At 34.7% G+C, this 16,797-nt stretch overlaps 1 protein-coding gene across 3 annotated transcripts in view; it reads right to left on the bottom strand.

Moving 5' to 3' along the window:
• DPYD (dihydropyrimidine dehydrogenase) overlaps positions 1–16,797 on the bottom strand; it is a 696,413-nt gene that overhangs the window by 132,652 nt on the left and 546,964 nt on the right. Inside the window, exons 17-19 of one of the 3 annotated variants that reach the window (XR_013991662.1) lie at positions 14,961–15,090; positions 14,028–14,096; positions 10,809–12,252 (exon numbers count right to left, since the gene is read on the bottom strand). The exons of the other annotated variants lie outside the window; for them this stretch is intronic. The gene's annotated coding sequence lies outside the window, so the exon portion shown is untranslated. Of the gene's footprint in view, positions 1–10,808; positions 12,253–14,027; positions 14,097–14,960; positions 15,091–16,797 lie in introns of those variants that run through there. 3 annotated transcript variants of the gene reach the window in all.

The following is a 16,797-nucleotide window of genomic DNA, read 5'->3' as shown; positions in this document are numbered from 1 at the left end:
ATTATAAAGGAAAGCATACAACTTCTTTAATATACGAGTGCAGAAGCTACACATGACTTTCTCTGGTGTTCAGGTATGAAAGAACAAAAATCCCCTCACTATAATAAATGGGCAGAAAATAGATGGTAAGACAATATAAATCTTCACAAAAGCAATGGCAAATAAAAAATGTTTACCAGTCTTTACAATTCCAACTTGTTTATATTTATATCATGATTTATTACTTATTTTTTTTAGCTTTTTTTAATTTATTGGGGAGACGATTGTTAGTAAAATTACATAGATTTCAGGCATACAATTCTGTATTACATCATCTATAAATCCCATTGCGTTTTCACCACCCAGAGTCAGTTCCCCTTCCATCACCATAAATTTGATCCCCCTTAACCTCACCTCACACCCCCCGCCCCTTTTGCCCTCTGGTAACTACTAAACTATTGTCTGTGTCTATGAGTTTTTGTTTCCCATTTCTTTGTCTTGTTCTTTTGTTGTTTTTGGATTATATACCACATATCATTGAAATCATATAGTTCTCTGCTTTTCCTGTCTGACTTATTGCGTTTAGCATTATAATATCAAGATCCATCTATGTTGTCACAAATGTTTCTATATCATCTTTTCTTACCACCAAATAATATTCCATTGTATATATATACCACAATTTCTTTATCCATTCATCTACTGAAGGACATTTTGGTGGTTTCCATGTTTTGGCCACCATAAACAAAGCTGCAATGAACATTGGAGCAAACATATCTTTATGTATAAATGTTTTCAGATTTTTTTGATAGATACCCAGGAGAGGTATTTCTGGGTCATAGGTTAATTCTATTCATAATTTTTTGAGGAACCTCCACACTGCATTCCATAATGGCGGCACCAGTCTGCATTCCCACCAACAGTGTCTGAGGGTTCCTTTTTATCCACAGCCTCTCCAACACTTGTTAGTATTTGTCTTGTTGATTGTAGCCATTCTGACTGGGGTGAGGTGATATCTCATTGTGGTTTTTATTTGCATTTCTCTGATGATTAGTGATGTTGAGCATTTTTTCATATGTCTATTTGCCATTTGTATGTCCTCTTTGGAGAAATGTCTCTTCAGGTCCTCTGCCCATTTTTCAAATGGGTTGTTTGTTTTGTTGTTGTTGAGTTTCATGAGTTCCTTGTATATTTTGGATATTAGCCCCTTATCGGAGGCAATTTTGCAAAAATCTTCTCCCATTCAGTTCGTTGCCTCTTTATTTTGTCGATGGTTTCTTTTGCTATGCAGAAGCTTTTAAGTTTCATATAATCCCATTTATTTATTTTAGCTTTTACTTCCATTGCCTTTGGCCTCAAATTCATAAAATGCTCTTTGAACCCAAGGTCCATAAGTTTAGTATCTATGTTTTCTTCTATGTGGTTTATTGTTTCAGGTTTTATACTTAAGTCTTTGATCAATTTTGAATTAATTTTGGTACATGGTGACAGATACCAGTCCTGTTTCATTCTTTTGCACGTGGCTATCCCAATTCTCCCAGCACCATTTACTGAAGTGGCTCTTTCCTCCATTGTATGTTTTTAGCTTCTTTGTCAAAAATTATCTGTCCATATTTGGACATGTTTTTTTTTTTTCTGAGTTCTCTGAAAAAACCATGTGGTTTTTTTCTGAGTTCTCAATTCTATTCCATTGGTCTATGTGTCTGTTTTTCTGCCAATACCATGCAGTTTTGATTATTGTAGCCCTGTAGTACAAGCTAAAGTCAGGGAGTATGATACCTCCAGTATTGTTCTTTTTTCTTAAGATTGCTTTGGCTATTCGAGGTCTTTTGTGGTTACAAAAAAATCTGATGATTTTTAGTTCTATTTCTTTAAAAAATGCCATTGGGATTTTGATGGGGATTGCATTAAATCTGTATATTGCTTTGGGTAATATGGCCATTTTAACTATGTTGATTTTTCAAATCCATGAGCACTGAAAATCCTTCCATTTCTTTGTGTCTTCTTCAATTTCTTTCAAAAATGTCTTATAGTTTTCAGCATATAGGTCTGTCACAACCTTGGTTAAGTTTATTCCTAGGTATATTTTTTTTCCTGCAATTGCAAAAGGAATTGTTTCTTGTATGTCTTTTTCTGAGATTTCATTGTTAGTACATAGGAACGCAATGACTTTTTGTACGTTGATTTGGTAGCTGGCAACTTTACTGTATTCGTTGATTGTTTCTAATAGTTTTTTGGTGGAGTCTTTAGGGTTTTCTATATATAGCATCATGTCATCTGCAATCAGTGATAATTTAACTTCTTCATTCCCAATTTGGATACCTTTTATTCCTTTGTCTTGCCTGATTGCTCTGGCAAGGATTTCCAACACTATGTTGAAAAGCAGAGGTGATAGGGGATAGCCCTGTCGTGTTCCTGAACATGGAGCAAAGGGCTTCAGTTTTTCACCATTAATTATGAGATTAGCTGAGGGCTTGTCATGGATGGCCTTTATTATGTTAAGGTATTTTCCTTCTATACCTATTTTATTAAGTGTTTTAAACATAAATGGATGTTGTATCTTGAGAAATGCTTTTTCTGCATCAATTGATATAATCATATGATTTTTGTCCTTTATTTTGTTTATGTGATGTTTCACATTGATAGATTTGCAAATGTTGAACCATCCTCGTGTCCCGGGGATGAACCCCACTTGGTCGTGATGAATAATCTTTTTAATGCATTGTTGTATTCGATTTGCTAGAATTTTGTTTAGGATTTTTGCATCTGTATTCATCAGAGATGTTGGTTTGTAGTTTTCTTTTTTTGTGTTGTCCTTACCAAGTTTTGGTATCAGGGTAATGTTGGTCTCATAAAATGAATTAGGGAGTACTGTCCCTTCTTCAAGTTTTTGGAAGCGTTTGAGCCGGACTGGTATTAATATCCTCTTTGAAGGTTTTGTAGAATTCACTAGTGAAGCCATCTGGTCTAGGACTTTTGCTTTGGGAAGGTTTTGGATGACTGATTCAATTTTGTTACTGGTGATTGGTCTGTTTAGACTTTCCAGTTCTTCATGGTTCAGCCTAGGAAGGCTATATGTTTCTAAGAACTTGTCCATTTCTTCTAGGTTATTGAATTTGGTGGCATATAGTCCTTCATAGTATTCTTGGATAATCCTTTGTATTTCTGTGGTGTCCGTGATAACTTCCCCTTTTTCATTTCTGATTTTGTTAATTAGTGTCTTCTCTCTTTTTATCTTAGTGAGTCTAGCCAAGGGTTTGTCAATTTTGTTAATCTTTTCAAAGAAGCTGCTCTTTGTCACATTAATGTTTCTATTATCTTTTTGTTGTCTATTTCATTTAGTTCTACTCTGATTTTTGTTATTTCCTTTCTTTTGCTGATCTTGGGTTTCACTTGTTATTCTTTTTCTAGTTCTTTAAGGTGTAACATGAGGTTATTTATTTGGGATTTTTCTTGTTTCTTGAGATAGGCCTGTAATGATATAAATTTCCATCTTAAAACTGCTTACGCTGCTTCTGAAAAATTTTGGTAGAATGTATATTCATTGTCATTTGTTTCTGTGTATCTTTTGATCTCTCCTCTAATTTCTTCTTCGACCTGGTCATTTTTAAAAGTATATTGTTTAATCTCCATGTATTTGTGTTTTTTCATGCTTTCTTTTTGCTGTTGACATCCAATTTCAAAGCCTTGTGATCAGAGAATATGCTAGGTATGATTTCAATCTTCTTAAATTTGCTGAGGCTGATTATATATGCCAATATACGGTCTATCCTTGAGAATGTTCCATGTACATTAGAAAAGAATGTATAGTCTGATGTTTTAGGATGAAGTGCTTATATATGTCAATTATGTCCATTTCATCTAATGTGTCATTTAGAGCTGCTATTTCATTATTTATTTTCTGTTTGGATGATCTATCCATAGCTGTCAATGATGTATTTAAGTCCCCTAGTATAATTGTGTTTTGTTTAATTTCTCCCTTTAGTTCTATTAGTGGTGGTTTGGTATTTTTCGGTGCTCCCTGATTGGGGGCATAAATATTGATGACTTTTATGTCTTCTTGTTGTTCTTTACCATTATGAAATGTCCATCTTTGTCTCTTGTTATCTTTTTCACCCTGAAGTCTATTTCATCTGATATCATTATGGCTACACCTAATTTTCACTGGGTACCATTTGCTTGGAGTGTCAATTTCCACCCTTTCACTTTAAGTCTATGCTTGTCCTTGTAGCTGAGATGTGTCTCTTGGAGACAGTATATGGTTGTGTTTATTTTTTTGATCCAATCTGCTACTTTGTGCCTTTTTATAGGTGAGTTCAGTCCATTTACATTTAAGGTGATTGTTCATATGTGAGGATTTCCTGTCATTCTATCTTTAGATTTTTGGTAAGACTGTGTCTCCACTGTTGCTTTGCCTTTTTGTTGTTGTCTATTATTTCTGTGTCGTGGTATTCTATGATGTTTCCCTCTGTTTCTTCTTTTATTACAGTATATATTTCAGTTCTGCATTTTTTTTTTGAGAGGTTACCCTTAAATTTATGTAACGGAAAGTTTGATATTTAGAGTATTCCATTTTCTTCAGCATGCTCTCTCCATTCCCATATTCCTGTTCAGGCCTTTACTGTCCCCCTTTTTATGTTTTGGTTGCCACAAATTGTCCCTGCTGATGGTGGTCGAATAGCCTCCTTTAGTATTTCTTGTAATGCAGGTCATGTATGAGAAAATTCCCTCAGCTTCTGTATGTCTGGAAAGGTTTTTATTCCTCCTTCATATCTGAAGTATATCTTTGCTGGATATATTATTCTTGGCTCATAATTTCTCTCTTTCAATAGGTTGAATATTTGGTTCCACTCCCTCCCGACTTGTAGAGTTTCTGCTGAAAAATCTAATAATAATCTGATGATAATCTAACCTTCCTTTGTAGGTTACCGTCTTCTTTTCTCTGGCTGCCTTGAGGATTCTTTCTTTGTCATTGATTTTAGACAGCTTCAATATATACAATGTGCCTTGGAGAAGGCCTGTTGGGTTTGAGGTAATTAGGTGTTCTATTTGCTTCTTGGATTTGAGGATCCAGTTCTGTCCACAAGTTTGGGAAGTTCTCATCAACAATTTGTTTGAATGTATTCTCTGTTCCCTTCTCTCTTTCTTCTCCTTCTGGTAAGCCCATTATTCTTATATTGCTCTTTTTGATGGAGTCAGAAAGTTCTTGTAGAGTTCTTTCATTCCTTTTAAGTCTCAAGTCTCTTTCTTCTTCCATCTGTGTCATTTCCAGGTTTCTATCTTCGATGTCACTGATTCTTTCCTCCATCTGGTCAACTCTACTACCTAAGCTGGTTATTTCATTCTTAATTTCTTCTACTGAGTTCTTAATCTCCAGAAATTGTATTTGTTTTTTTTTTAAATTTCAATCTCTTTGGTAAAATGTTCATGTTCTTTGATTGTGTTTCTGAGTTCATTAAACTGCCTTTCTGTGTTTTCTTGCATCTCGTTGAGTTTTTCAGAACTGCAGTCTTGAATTCTCTGTCATTTAAGTCACATATTTCCATATCTTTAAGTTCCTTTTCTGGAGACTTTTCACTTTCTTTCTGAGCTGTCTTGTTGCCTTGGTTATTCATGGCAATTACTGATTTATTATTTCTCTTCCTAGACATCTACAGGAGTGGCTTCTGCAACAGGTTGATAGGAAAAGGTCTTTCTTTTGTTTTCCAGTACTTGTTGGTAGAATGTTTTATTTTCTCTCCAACTGAAACCTTTTTTCTCTCTCTCACATGGTTGTGCTATGGTTTCTCTGCACTATTCCAGCTTCCCACACAATTGGGGGATTTCCTGGGAGACAGGCTTCTTCTCTGTTAATAATTCGCCTGGGTCACAGGGCGTAGCATCCCGGTGGGTATGCAGAGAGCTTTTGAAGTTCCAAAACTCTTCCTGCACCAGATTCAGAGCCCTATATTTCAGCAGTTCTGTTCACTCCTGGAGGGATCCGCCCAGATAGGTGGGGCCACGGCAGAGTGACTTGTGAGAGGTGGCCCAGAGCAATGGCGGCGACCACCACCACAGCCGGTCCTGCTTCCACAGCTCCTTCCCCTTTGTCGGAACTAGTTGGGCTGTGAATCTGTGTCTGCATTCCACAGTTCTCCGAATAGGAAATATTCTGTTCTTTTGATCTGACACTGCTACTGTTCCGCTTCTAGCACCGGGCAGGTGGGGGCGGGCGAGCTCTGGGAGGGTAAGGAGGGGGTGGCTAGTCTCAGTGCCTAAGGCTCCCATTCTCTGCTCGGCAGTGAGGGCTTAAACCACCATTTTCAGCCTTCTTCCCTCAGTCTTTTCTCTGAGGTCTCTGCCGTGAGCGTTGGGGTCAGCAGTGTTATATGCTGCCTCCTCAGTCCTGTTGGCCATAAACGGAGCCTTAGCAGTCCGACTTCTTCCTTCTGCCCCATCTGTGGTAGTTCTGGGATGCAGCGATATCGGAGCACTGAGCTAGTTCTGCATACTGCGCCACTGCGGCTCCATCCCCACAGTTCTCCCTTCCGTCCTCCCCCGTTTGTGGGATGCGTCCACCTTTAGGTGAATTCAATAGTGGGCCTCTTCTTCTTGCCTGTCTGCTGTACCGGGAGTCTTTTGTGGAGTTATTGTTGATCGATTAGTTGTAAATTCCAGGGGAGCTTTACAGAGGCTCACCTCATGCAACCAATTTGATGACGTCACCCAATTTATTACTTATTTATCCTAGTGGTAAAAGGTAAACTAAGTTTCCTGTACTGTGTACACTGTAAATTTTTTGAACAAGCATCTTATTTTTTAAATTACTCTAATAATTTTAATTTTAATGATTAATATATTATCATTAAGCATTTATAGAGCACTATCAAATTTTACTTCTCGTTAGATGGACAGCAGCCAGTTTTGGACTATTTCATAGAAAGGAATCCTAGATCAAGTAAATCATTTTAGGATAATCATTGATTATATTTCTTTAAAAACAAATAATGTGACTCTTTCTAAAAATCAAATTGTACCTGTTAGTAATCACTTTAAGGAATTTTGGCAATGGGGCAATATATTTCCAAATAAACCTGGTTTGTTCTTTGAATAGATAGATCAACATTTGGGACTGAGTTAATGCCATGGAATAGTATTTCAAAGCTTAATAACAATGATCGTAGTGAAATTATTTTAACTACAGAGTCACATCTTATGCACTCAAACATAAAAATATCCTTTTAAAATACGACTAATTGAGATTTTATATTTTAAATCACACAAGAATTATCAATTATTCCTAGATTGACAATTATATGAAATAAGAAATAGATTTCCCCCCTTTCCAAATCCCAGAGTTTGTATTCTTTTCCTTTTTTACCCTACATTTGTATAGGCATAACTATATATACTTATATATTATTATTTAGTAAAAATTCTATTGTTTGCTTTGCACTGTGTGTGTATTTGTATATATATGTATATATTTACATATATTTATACATTTATATATATTTCTGTTTTTATATATGTATATACGCACACCACACACATTGATATACATGACACTTATTTTTCATTTTTCTCCTCTGATCAAAACATAGAGATCTAGCTCATTCTTTTCAATAGTGGCAGAGTATTCTGTTGTATGAATGTGCCATAATTTACTTTTCTCTTCCTGTTAAAGATGAACATTTAAGTTGTTTCCAGTTTTTGTGTTATTATGAACAGTGTTGCATTGCATTATATTAATCATGTTCGTGCATATACTAAGATATTTTATAGGATAGATTCCTAGGATTGGATTATTGGGCCTAAAAATTCATGCTCTGAAATCTGTTCAGCTTTGGGAGAATACTTGCCCAGGGAGTGGTGCATTTCACTTCCCCACTAACAAGATGTGAAAGTGCCTGCTTCCCCACACCCTCAAGAACAGAGAAGGCCATCATTCTGCGAGTCCAGTTGGTGAAAAATTGAGTATCTGTGCTGGTTTCATTTGCAGTTCCATGCTGACCAGCTGGGTTGAGTATCTTTTCATCTAATCTGTGTGTGTGTGTGTGTGTATTTTCCAGCTTACATGGATAATGAATGCTCATTTTATAAAATACATGTAGGTCAAAAGAAGATGAAAGCTGTCCATATTTCTACCCACATAGAGATACTATTTTTGGCATATGTTTTTTTCGTGGCATCAATGATGACATAAGATCATTCTGTCCATTCTCTTTTGCCACCTCTTCTGTTCACTTAACAACATATCCTGGGCAGTTTCTACAATTCTACAATTCACAACTACGATTTTCAAACTTTAATCAAAACAAAACAAAAATAAGAATATACTAAAATCCTTTCACCAAGCAAAATTTCATTTTGAAAACTCAAAATAAAAATTGAATGAAAGCAGAGATGCTCGATCCGCTTCCTCTCATAACTCATATCCTCTACTGGATCATAATGACTACGAGAAAGCAAGAAAATGTCCTTTATCTGACAAATGGGAAACAGCAGGAAGAAAAGTGTTGGATACCTCAATTGCAATTATGTGGGCAAACAGGCTCTATTCTTGTACATATGTTACATGTATTTTAATCTTTACTATGACTCTAGGAGATTAATGCTATTATTACCTGCATTTTATGGAAGAGGAAATGAATGCAAGATCACTTGCTTTATATTAATATATAGGATGCACAGAGCCTAAAACCAGGAATCCACTGCTGCTACCTGTGCGCTCTGCAATCTGCCTATGGAAGTACAAAAGCAGCAACGAAACAAAATCACTTGCACTTCGGTTGTGTGTTTTTTTAATGTTTTTCCCAACACATTGCAAGTATTTTAAAATAGGTTTTTTTCCCCATGATTTAAATAGAATACAAAACAATATTCATAAAATACTTCTACATAAAAATATTTGTATTTCTCATTCCCTTGCTTTTAAACTTAACTTTACCACATACATTTATATCCCTAAAAAACATATACTTTAATATGAAATGCTTTTATATTATATATACATGGAAAAATACTCTGACTTTTTCTTCCGCAACTTCCTTTTTCATCTCAACATTATGGTCCTAAGATTCATTTATGTGTTTGTATGTAGGTGTATGACATTCATTTAGTATTGCTATAAAATATTCCATCATATCATTACAAGTTCTTCGATATTTTACTATTGTAGATGGACATTTGGTTGTTTATATTTTTTATGCTATCTCTGTCTCTTTTGTCATGTGGCTATTCCATTGTTTTCCCCATTTTTCTATTGAACTGTTTGCCGTTTTCTTCTTAATTTTAAGAAATGTATACATTCTAAATATTACTCTTCTGTTAGTTGTTTGTAGAGCAAATGTTTATTTCCAGTTTGTTTTTTGTCTTTTCACTCTCTTTATTGTATTTATCAGACTTTTCATTTATGATTTGTTTTTTCTGCCTTGTTTAAAGGATCATGCCTTGTTCCAGATCATAAGGTCAATAACACATACTCTAGTCTTGTTTTCTAAACATTTACAGTATTGCCTGTGATATTTAGGTCTATAATTACTTGTAGTTGATTTCTGGGTATAGATAACGATTGTCCTAGTACCATTTAGTTAATAATTCAACATTTTTTCAGTGGCTGGCAATAACAGCTCATGTAAATGAAGTTTCCATATGTGTCTGGGATCTTTTTTAATGAATTCTATATTCTGCAACTTTGTACAATCTACCTAAAACCTGTGCCAAAACCACTATCTTAAGAGCTGTAGCTTTATAAAAATTTTTGATAGTGACTAAGTCCAACTCATTATATGTTAAGTGCTTAGAACAATGTGCAGCACAGAAAAAATGCTATCTAAATCTTTTCTATTACTATAATATTATTATTGAATGCCTTGGCTATTTTATCCTTTTTATCATCCATATAAACTTTAGAGTCAGTTGGTCAAGTTCAATAAAATAATTCTGCTGGGATTTTAATTGGGTTTGCAATGACTCTAGTGGATAATCTGGAAAAATGAAAATCTTTGTTGTAATATCTAATTCCTGAACATGGTATTTTCCATTTTTTATATGTCTTAAATAACTTTCAATAAAAATTCGTTAATTTTCCACATAATAATTGCACACATCTTTTGTTATATTAAATCTTATTCCTATTTTTAATGCAGAATAGTATATAGTTTTTTATTTCATTTCTAACTTGGTGTAGCTAGTGTATAGACATGAAATTGATATTTGCTTATAGATTTTTTTCCTTAGCAATTTTTCTAAACTCCCTTATTAATTCTAATCATTTATCAGTATATTATTTTACATTTTATTATAATCAGAAGATATGTGAATAATTTAATTTTTTCTAATTCTTATATTATTTTTATTTTTACATTTTCATTTTATTTTTAAAAATTTTTTTTTCTAGCCATACTGCATTGGCGCTGTATGTTTAATACAACAAAGAATAGATATGCAAATAGTTGGCATCTTTATTTCATTTCTGTTCTTAAAAAAATGCTCACCACATTTTACCATTAAGTTTTATATTTTCTGCAGTTATTTCGCAAATATGTTTAATCACTTTGAGGAATTTTCTTCCTATTCATAATTTTCTAAGATGTTTGTAAAGTTATGAATAGATGTTGAATTTTATCGAATGTTTTTTCTGCATCTACTGAGATTATCATATGTTTTTTTTTTCCTTTTCCAGTTTATGGGATGATTTACATTAATTTTATTTATTTATTTAGTTAGTTAGTTATTCAGTTAGTTAGTTACCTCAACTTTGCTTTATTGAGGTAAGCCCCACATGGTCATGCTATGTTCACATTTTTTGACACTCTGCTGGATTCAACACATTAATTTTTTTTTCTGGTATTTTGTATCAATGTTCACAAGTGAAATTAGCCTGCAATTTCCTTTCTCATACTGACCTTGCAATATCAAGGTTATGCCTGCCTCATAAAAGGAGTTGAGAGGGTATATCCTGTTTTTTTTTTCTTCTTCTTCTTTTTTTTTGACTATAGTCTGTAATAGTTAAAATCTTTCCTCCAGTTCTCATTTTTTAAGGCCAATTTTGGAAGGCCTGCTTTTCCTGTGCATTAAAGACCAAGCAGACTAGAATGTGGGTCTGCCATTCTATAGTTAAAATGGAAATTAAGAATCTTTTTGACTAATTAGGTTTCAAACAGCTTTTGCTTGTACAATATATTCATGGATGTTAAAATGGCACTGTCACAATTGAGGTTTTTTAAAAAATCCTTTCCAAGAGGATGTTTTCCATCAACAAACAGAAGCAAAATTAAATGCCCGATTAATAAACATAATGTCCTCTTTAATAATTCTCAGCACTCTGCTAATTCTGCTAATATTAGTGTGCTATCTACAATTATTTCCTTTTGTTTCATGTTTTGAATAATTCAATTAAACTTGTCTGACAATGCAATGACAAAGGATTAAATGTTGTTGAATTATAATTCAAAATAAAAACATAAGCTCTTTGGGAGTATTTACTAAAAATCCTATAAAACCTTTTCAAGTACATGAGATTGTTGGAAATAAAACAGTTAACTGCTTAGCCAAGTTATCCTGCTTCCTCTTTTATACCCAATTTCAGCGAAGGAGGAAAATGAAAATGTGTAAAACTAAATGAAGTTCTTGCAAAACAGACCACTTGGGAAGGACTAGAAGATGCCTGCATCGAAGGAAGAGATGCTCTGCCTTCTTTTCTCCTGTATTATGGGGAAAACATCTGTTATCACATGAGCACTGAGCAGCAATAGTTCCTGGGAGTACAACTCCATGCAGGACCTATAATTTTGGCCCTTTACTTGGAAATTGTTAATATAGAAGGCACTAGGAAGGATATGAAAGGATATGGAAGGATATGAAAAAGACAGTGCCAGAGACCTTGTCCTTAGAAAGTATTTACTCTAGTAATGGAGATTAAACAAGAGTTACTTTCATGTGAAAACTAATCTCATGTAATTGGTGGGCTGAAGGAAAACAAGAAGACAATGGCCAGCTGAATATGGATCAGCATGTCAACACCAAAAGACTCAACCCCCCATATACATTCAATTCTGCTCTCATTAGAATTATGATGAAGAAAGATCCAGTGAGGGAAGCACCTATTCTTACATCAAGATTAAAAGCAAATTAACATAAGTGGGCATCATTTTACAGGAGGAGCTATGGAACAGTGGTGCAGTGAGCAGGCCTGCAGTCGGACACTGACTCCAAATCCTGGTTTGGCCACTTCCTGGCTGCCGGACTTTGGACAAATTGCTTAGCCTTTTTATGCTTAAGTTTCTTTATCTGGAAAAACAAGGATAATGGCAGTATTGGTCAGAGGGTTGGTTGAGATTTAAATAATATAATCTACCTAAAATGTTAACACATTTCCTGGCGTATAATGAACTCTCAAAAACATGAGAACTATTTGTTGTCAACAGTGTAAGGCAACCTTACAAGTTCTTATAAAAACACAATAGTGATGATTTTAAGAGAATCAGAATCAGAAACCATGAGGCAGAATCAAACCAAAAAAATGCTAAGTAAGCATAAAGAGAAGAAACACATAATTAAAGAGATAAAATGCTAAAGTTAAATATTAGTAAACTTTTTTTTTTTTTTTTAATTTAGTGAGACGAAAGTAGTCTCAGGCCTGGGGCCTGCTCCTCTTGAAGGCTAGGAGAGAAAGAACCGTAAGAATAACAGGGAAGGGTGACCAAAGGAAAAGAAAGTCATAAAGAAATCGAAAGTTCCTTTTAACTAAATAAAATTAAACTTTATTATAATACTGGCTGGGATATTTATTGGTAGTGAGAAGTAAGGAATTAAATACTCATGTCATAAGATTTAGTCCAAAGCACCTTACTTAAAAGCTTCTTAATTGGAAGTTTAACACTGTATACAATCACTAAAATACAAAACAAAAAAATAGCCTTCCAAATTTATTTACTTTATCTCTTATTTTCATAGTTTATACTGAAATGTGGGCTGCCCATAACATTTTTATATTTACTCATCCACATATAAGACTGGACAAGTGTTGTAGGCAACTATCCCATTTGACAAATCCAAGATCTAAGATTTGGGTACAGGGTTCAGTGAAATAAATTAACAGATAAATCAATAGCTTATTTTTGGAGAGGTTGTTTTTAAAGATGACAGGTTTTGTATTAAACCTGGCACCAGTCAAGGCACATTTACTCAAGTGTTTGTCATAAATGGAATCTGTGACAAAAATGCAATAGGAGATTCAAAAGAGACTGATACTGTTAACTTTTAAAAATTAGGGCACCATGTCAAAAAGCATACAATGCCTTGTCAAGGCAGAGCCATTTAGTAATTAAATGAATGGAACTCTACAGGGTATCTGCATGAACTTAATAATGAAAGTCAGTTTTGTATGGTGGAACTGGCTATAAAAGCCCTGCCCTTTAGGGATGAACCTGTGGGGGGTTTTCTGAAATTCTCTTCAATCCCATCACCAAAAATAGTCTCCCTGTGACATTCTTTAAAGATGCAAGTGTCTTGGTTAACAAATTTACTTATTTACTTTCAGTCTATTATTTTATTTCCCTTTCACTTTTACAGCTATCTTCATTGCTGTTCTTCCCTCTTCTCTTACCCCAACTAAAAAGAAAATAATTAAAAATTGAAAGCATGAAATATTTGAGAATGCAATGTGGTCATTTTCCTGCATTTGGAACCTGGAAAGACAACTGACTTATTCTTCTTGTGGGTGCATAGAATGAACTCTATCACATACAAGTTGGAGAGTTTACTCTGAAAGCTCAACTAGACAAAATAAAATGAAAGTGTCCATAGCATTTGCAAAATGATATTAAAGGGACCGTGTTTCTTAAAAACGAAAGAAAAGAAAAGAAAGAAAGAAAACTGATACAGGAAAATTATAAGGTAGAGAATTCAAAGGGGCAAGAAAAATAGAAGACAAATCACAGAATGAAAGAAACACTGAACTGGAAATTTGGAGACATGCAGAAGAATGGAGAGATTAAAACTATAAAGGAAACGAGTACAGAAATAGAAGAAATCACGTAAGTGGTAGAAAACAGTAAACTCACTTTTTTGAGTGACTATAGCAATTCTTGTTTGAAGTAACAATCACAACAAGAATAAAAACAGCAATAATCCTGGAATACAATAAAGTAAAAATATATATAAAAAATACAATAGTAATAGATACAGAAAATCAAAGGTGACCTAGGAGAAAGAAGATTAGAACGGAGTAAGTTTATAAAAAGAGAAAATAACCAAGCAAATAAAAGAAAACAGAGAAAAGCATTTAAAAGAAAAAGGAAGTAAATACTGTGAAAGGAAGAGTTTAATTGTAGATTTTGATTGAATTCACTAATACAAGCACACATATCAATACAATTAAACTCAGCAATTGCAAATATTTAAAAAAATCTATAGCCACACCAGAGATGAGGATTGTTTTTAACTGCAACACAAAAATGGGATTGAAGAATCTGGCATATTCTAGGGTATTCACTGCCAAGGAGATTTGAGCTTTCTAATCCAATGCAGTGAATTTAGGCAGAAAATTGGAAGTTGTTCGTAAGTAAATCTAAATACAAAATAGGAACGCCAGATCCAAAAGGATCAAGAAGAGAAAAATGGAGAAGGCAAGATGACAAATAATGTGATGTGTCCACAGAAAGGAAAAAAATCGGGAACAAGGGACTTGACCAACTAAGGAATGCAAAGAGGGAGAACAAAACTGAAGGTGTACAGTATCCTCAACACCTGCACAATCATTGCCAAATAACAGTTGCTTAATTAATAACTAGTTAATTAACGGAATCAGTGAATGTTCCAACTACCAGAACTACTTTTTCAGGCTGTGTTCATCAATGGAAAAACAAAAATGGAAAAAGGAGCTAGGTAGATTTGCAAGGATTAGTGTCAAAACAATTGTCACTTTGGTATATAGATCTACTTTTGGAGAAAAGATGAAAACACTGAATAATCTGAATTGAGGAACAAACACTTACAGATTCCATGTGAATTGATATAGAGGGAAGAAATAGGTCTGCACTCTTCTCAAAGAACTGTTCTCCTGGTTGCTTTGATTGTTTTTACAGCCATTGGCTTTGGCACTCCTCTGGACATGTGTTCGGGATTCTTGGAACCAAAATGAATAGTACACACAGTGAATCTATGTTGAAGGGAAAATGACAACCACATAACATCATGTAAAAGAATGCCGACAAAAAGAGAATTTGTTTTTCTGCGTCATATGAGACAATAAGGCAAAAAAAGAAAGAAAAGTAAAGCAAATGACTGCATGACAGAAAAGGAGGAGGCTCGCAGCACACAAGACAGAGAAAGGGGGGTGGGGGAGCCCATGAAGGCAGAAACAAAGTAACAAAAAGCACAAAGCCAGCAGGAGAAAAGAACTGTCAGACACAAAACCCTCAAAACAATAGATAGGAAAAAAAGGAACAAGATGACAGGAAAAGAGCAGCATGGAATCTAGTAAGAAAAAGAAACAAAAATTTCAAATAATGGATTTTCTAACACCCCTGCTGTTCCACCAGTGCACTGTGTCACCGTCTCACAGAGCAGTGCATAATTTATTATGGTCACTCACTGCCAGACTGCTATAAAGGGCAACAGCTATATGAAAATACTCCCCACCACTGGATGGCTTAATGATCTACCCTTTGTGGAGCTGTAGGGCTGGAGAATGGCGGGCACGGAAGACCACTGATGGGGATGGTCGGCGCTCTGCATACTTGGTGCTCGCCGCCATTGGAAGGAAGGGTGCATTTACTCTCCAGGCACCTCTGAGGGGCTTTTTGCCCCTCTCTTCAGCTTCTCCAGAAAAATTACCAACACCAGGAGTAGTTTCTTAATGTCCAATACTACATACTGCCTCTGTTGTGGGAGGGTGATGTCAAATTTAACCAACCAAAAAATGGATTTTTTAAATAAAAATAGACTTTGACAATTAATATTAATAATTGGAAAATTGCATTATATTTTAATCATGTATGGGGATTAAAAAAGAACTGTTAGGTTTCCTCTTTACAAATGAATTTAGACACAGAAAAAATCAAATAATACAAAAATAAAGATCAATCGAACTGTTTTTAACAATCATGTTCAGGAAACTGGCCTTTTCAGTGCTATTTATTTAGAGGAGCTTTCATAACTTCCACAACAGCACTATCTTCAAAAAAAAATGAATCATTAACATATGCATCAATGATTTCTATGGATAGCAAATCCAGGAATTACTCCTTTAAAATTATTTTTTGAGAGGCAGTCATGCCTGAGGGTAGGAGCACAGTCTCTTGAGCCAGATGATCAGATTTTGGATCCTGATGCTGCCATTTCCGTGCCATGCGACCTGCCACAATAACTTTTACTTTCTGCCTTTGGGTTCTTCCATCTATAAAATGGGAATGTTAATGGTAAATACATCATAGAGTTGTAGTGAGGATTACAAGAGTTAGACCTTGGATCAGAGCCTACCAAACAGCATGGCAGGTATCGGTTATCCTACCTGTTCTCAAATAATGTGTGAGGGGACATTTAGGGGTGTTTGTAATCCAGAATGGTCTGCCATTAGTGGTGAGTAGGTTGACAACTGAAAAAAATGTCCTCAATCCCACTAGAGGCCAGGTATGTTCCTCTTCCCTCTGTTCCTTGCTGGGAACAGCAAGTTTACAAAAGGAAGTCATAGTGAGGCATTTTAATGTCTTTCATCCTTCAAACTCCTACAATAACATTTAAAAAATGCTCATTCTTAAAAAATAAGATGATTTTCAGTTTCAAAGTTGAAATATTTCGAAAGGAGATAGACTGCTATCGAGGGTACAGGGA

This window comes from Rhinolophus hipposideros (assembly GCF_964194185.1).
Source record: "Rhinolophus hipposideros genome assembly, chromosome: 19".
Lineage (NCBI taxonomy): Eukaryota > Metazoa > Chordata > Mammalia > Chiroptera > Rhinolophidae > Rhinolophus > Rhinolophus hipposideros.
The sequence above is the reverse complement of the archived record's forward strand: the minus strand, read 5'-3'. Positions and strand labels throughout refer to the sequence as shown.